Here is a 5,166-nt window from a genome sequence, read left to right as displayed (position 1 = left end):
ACATGGTAAAATTAAAGGGTAGCCATTGAATTAATAGAAGTATTTAAATAATATAGAAATAAAGAAGAATAAATGATTCAGATCAAATTCCTTTTAAGAAAGAACATAATCAAAAGATTTTTGTTGGTAAGCAAGAATTTGGAAATTAAGCACAGATATCTTTAGTAGTCATATATCAGAAACAGGAAACAGAAATGAGAACTATTTTTATCTACGGAAGAATAACAATATAGAAAGTGTAAGTAAATGTAAGAGAATCTATAAACAATATAAAATTACCAGTGTTAATTTAACCAATGTTTACATAAAAAAAAGGTGTCAGAAAATATTTCTGCAAAGGGACAAATAATATGTATGTACTCAGTGATAGTGGATGTTAGGCAAAGAGCGTCGAATACCCACTATACAGCTCACTGACCCCATGAAGCTCAAAAGGAAGGAAGTCCAAAGAGTGGATGCTTCAGTCCTTAGAAGAGGGAACAAAATAATCAAGGGAAGCAAAGTGTGGGAGGAATTTGGGAAAAAAGAGGGGGAGGGGAAAATAGGGGAAGAATCTCATATGAGAGGAGATGGAGGAGATGTACAGATGGTCAGGAAATTGAACAGAGGTGTGTTGCAATGGGAGATGGGGAACTGGAGGTAGTAACCAGAAAGTCCCAGATGCCAGGAAAGCAAGAGCCTCACAGGATTCCACAGGAATCACATTAGCTGAAATACCCAACAAAGGGGTGGGAGAACCTGTCAAGACCATATGCAGACGTTAGGCATGGCCCCCCATTTGAGGGATGGGGCTACTCAACCCCCTTCTCCAAAAATTTAACCCAGAATTGCTCCTGTCTAAAGGAATTACAGGGATGAAGAGTGGAGCAGACACTGAAGGAAAGGCTATCCAGAGACTGTCCCACGTGAGGATACATTCCATATACAGATACCAAACAGAGACAATATTGCAGATGCCAAGAAGTACTTTCTGACAGTAGCCTGATACACCACTGTCCTATGAGGCTCTGCCAGATCGTGAGCAATACAGACGCAGATACTTGTAGTCAGCCATTGGACTGAGCACAGGAACCCCAATAACGGACTTAGGGGAAGGACTGAAGGAGTTGAAGGGGCCTTATCAATGGGAGGAGAGGAGGTCCTGTAAAAGCTTGATGCTCCAGTGTAGAGAAAAGCTAGGGCAGTGAGGCAAGTGTGGGTAGGTGGGTGAGGGAGCACCCTCATAGAAGTAGGGTAAAGGACGATGGGATAGGGAGTTTGCAGAGGGGAAACCTGGAAAGGGGATAATATTTGAAATGTAAATAAATAAAATGTCCAATTTTTTAAAAAGAAAAATTTAAAGAGTTATACTGAAAAACAAAAGACGTGAATAAAATATAATACACACTCAACATTAGGGTTTTTTGTTTGTTTGTTTCTAGAAATATCCGTTTTTATTTGAAGTTTATTAGAATTACAAGTTGATGAGGACAAAAGATTTTTTTCTCACATTCTTGTCATCTTAGTAGTAGAAAATAAAAGGTTTTGTCATATGTACAGGTAATAATAAGCGCACAGATTCTACAGATATGAAATCACAGCTCTACCATTTTAGTTCATTTGACACTTCCTTACATAAAATTGTAAACGTGTCTATTTGGATCATTGACACTGTTATTGAAAACAAGTCAGAGATCATGGATAAAAGCGAAAGACAACTAGGCACACAGGCAGACAGATTAATCAATAGATAGATCAATCATTACTAGGATGTATTTGTAGAGAGATTTGTACATGAATACAAGAGAGAATTATAGGTGCATGATAGATGATATATATGCTCCATTAGGAGAGTAGGCTTATGTGCTTGAAGAGGTTTAAATTTTCTTTGGCAGACCATCCACTACCTGAAGATCCAGGGATACTAGTAAAATCATTCATTCTTTGCCTGGTACATGGAAGCAAGAAAGTCGATAGTATTATTCTTGATATGAGGCTTAAATACCAAGAACCAAGTGAGCATTGAGATAAATCTTCAACCCCCAAAGGCTCCAACCTGAAATTTTTATGTCAGTAGCAGAGGAATTTTATCAAAGCTACAGAAGATAGAGAAAATGGATTAATTTCCTCTGTCCTTTCAATTATCACTTCATCTACATCCATGGTTACACTCTATTCTGGAAGAAGGTGGCTCTTACCTGTTTAATACACAGATTCAAATACCATCTTCTAGAAGTAGCATGTTTTTTACTTTTCTTATTATCTTGATGAAATTCTTGATGAAAACTTCCTAGAGAAGAAAATTTTTCCTTTGGCTCCTTGTCTCAGAGGGTATGAAGAAGCATTGCAGGCAGAGTCTGCAGCTTTTCAAGTGTAGGTAGACCAGGAAATGGGAAACAATAAAAAGCAAAATTGGGTTAAAATTTCAAAGCCCCACTCCTAGCAACCATCCTCTGCTAGAGAGGCCCCAGTTTTTAAGAGTTTCACAGCTCTCAGAATAATGTTAACACATGGGCCCACTTGTTTGTAACACATTCAGACCGTATCAAAAATGATACTCAAGGACCAACAATTTGGCTTAGTGAGTAAAAACATTTGCAGCATAGCCTGAAGTCATATGTTCAATACACAAGATAAAACTAGAAAGCGAAAATAGACTCCTAAGATTGTCCTCTCACATTCATATGTGTTCTGTGCACTTAACTTTCTCCCATACAAAACAAAACAAACCTACACATATAGTACAAATGTTTTAGCAGTTATCTAGCAAACCCTTACTCCTATTAACACATAAATGTAACCATTGCAGGCAACAAGCACTCTCAGAAGTCAATATGTAAACACAGGACCACTTAGCTATCAAAGGTACAAATGTTGTTTTAATGATACAAACTGTCAGATGACTAAATTTTATATGCCATGGGTAGAAGTATGAGAAATATTATAAAATTATTTCTTTGCTCAGATACTCTCTACTTGCCTTTTCAAGACTTAGTACTTATATAAACCAGTTTTATCCAAGTGTAAGTGGATAGCATCTCTTATTGTCTAAGTCTTATATTTCTTACATTCTGCTCTGGGGTTTCAACAAAAGCTAGTATATGGGAGGCCCAGAGAACCCTATTGAGTTGTACATACAAGATAAGTACTCTGTCTTATCTTTCAGGTAGAACATTTTTAGATTCAGTCTACTCAGTTTCTCAGACATCCCTAACTTGATATGATCTGTTAGCCCACAGCAATCACTACCTTAAGATTACATCGTATTACTGCCTCACCTTTCTTACCTAGTTCATTGTTTCTACATTAGTTCTCTAGAATTCATTTCTACAGTATTTCTCTGTAATTATTTCTAACAAAAAGAAGCCATACACAATTTCTTATATTCTTAATCTTTGGTTTCTATCCGTGGGAAAACAATATAGTATAGTGATAACTCACAATACATACATACATACATACATACATACATACATACATACATACATTATCTATCTATCTAATCTATCTACCTATCTATCTGAACCACTTACTCAATATCTTCAATATACTGAATATCACCAACTTAAGTACCTTTATAATCTCTAGAATGTTGATTTACCAGCCACCTTTACTGACTGGAAATAATAAATAACAAAATCAATTATATTAAACAGCTTACTGTGAACCATTTTTCTAAGTGCATCCTGAGCACATCTGGAATGTGAAATTTTCAATAGTAAGATTGGGCTGCCCAAGAATTCTGTTTAAATATCAGTGCACAGAATTCTCACACACTTTGAATGTTGACATGAATGAAAATTAATTATTCATAGAAAACATATATTTGATTTGGTTTAGTTCTTCATAGTGTCTTTTCAAAATCATTTGGAGAGCTAATCCAAAATTTACTTATGGCTTTTTGATGGGTGTTTCCAAATTACTTTTTTCAAAACAAACATTTTGAAAGGAGCTGAAGCTCCTCAAAACACTATTTTGTTGCTCTGTGTGTGTGTGTGTGTGTGTGTGTGTGTGTGTGTGTGTGTGTATGACAAAACAAATTCATTAAATGAGGTTAATCAAATCTGAAGACATCTCTTCAAACTAAACAAGATTAGTAGTTGATTCAACTATTATCATATTTGAGAAACATAGAAGACATAATAGAAAATATATATTAGGCCATGCATACATAACTTTATTATTGTTATTCTATGCAGTTTATATTAATATATTCCTCATATTGACTATATCAAAATTATATTCAAAAAGATGAATAATTAGGTATATATATGATAGATAGATAGATAGATAGATAGATAGATAGATAGATAGATGACAGATAGATAGATAGATAGATAGATAGATAGATAGATAGATAGATAGATATGAAATACATAGATGATTCAAAGAAAAATTGTGCTGGATAATTTTTATAAATTTTAGAAAGCATAGCCTCAACTGGAAAAAGAAAACCCCAAATGAGATAACATTTCCATCAGATTGGGTTGTAGGTTATGAACTTGATTAGTGATTGGTGTGGGACTTTCTAACATACTATGGGCAGTGACACCCCTAGGTTTGTAGGTTCTGAGTTGTTTAAGAAAGCAAACTGATCAAGTCATTGAGAGCAAACCGGTATACAATGTTCTTTCTAATCGTTGTCTCCTTTGTTGCCATGAATTCTCTTCAGAATGGTGTGTAATTAGGATATGTAAGCCAAATAAATCCATTTCTACTCAAGTTGCTTAAGATCATGATGTTTTATTGTAGCAATAGAAAAAAAAAAAAAAACCTGGATAATGAGGATAGATTGGGTGAAAGATACTCTTGTTCTACACTTGATCTTAGCCAAAAGGCCGAGAAGCGATTGATACTCTTGTTCTAAATCCCAGCAACACTCATCAGACTTTCAGAATGTGTAAATTTGAAAAAAAAATGTGTGGGAGCTAGAGAGATGTCTCAGTAGTTAGGACTATATATTATTCTTCCAGATGACACTAGCTATTGGAATGTACTCATAATTGGCTTGTTACCACTGCCAGTAACTCCAATTTCAGTGAATCAGATAGAATATTCCAGGATTCTTTGATCCTACACTCATATGCACAAATCCACACACTGACCAAAAGCATACAAACACACACATACACACACATAATTTAAATTTAAAATAAAATTTAAAACATATTCTTGCACTATAACTGT

At 34.9% G+C, this 5,166-nt stretch overlaps 1 pseudogene; it reads right to left on the bottom strand.

Moving 5' to 3' along the window:
• Positions 1-4,654: 4,654 nt before the first annotated feature.
• Gm52475 lies at positions 4,655-4,829 on the bottom strand (annotated as a pseudogene).
• Between the last annotated feature and the right edge of the window lie 337 nt (positions 4,830-5,166).

The sequence above is a fragment of the Mus musculus genome, chromosome X (genome assembly GCF_000001635.26).
Source record: "Mus musculus strain C57BL/6J chromosome X, GRCm38.p6 C57BL/6J".
NCBI lineage: Eukaryota > Metazoa > Chordata > Mammalia > Rodentia > Muridae > Mus > Mus musculus.
Note: the sequence above shows the minus strand (reverse complement) of the source record. Positions and strands in the feature narration are given on the sequence as shown.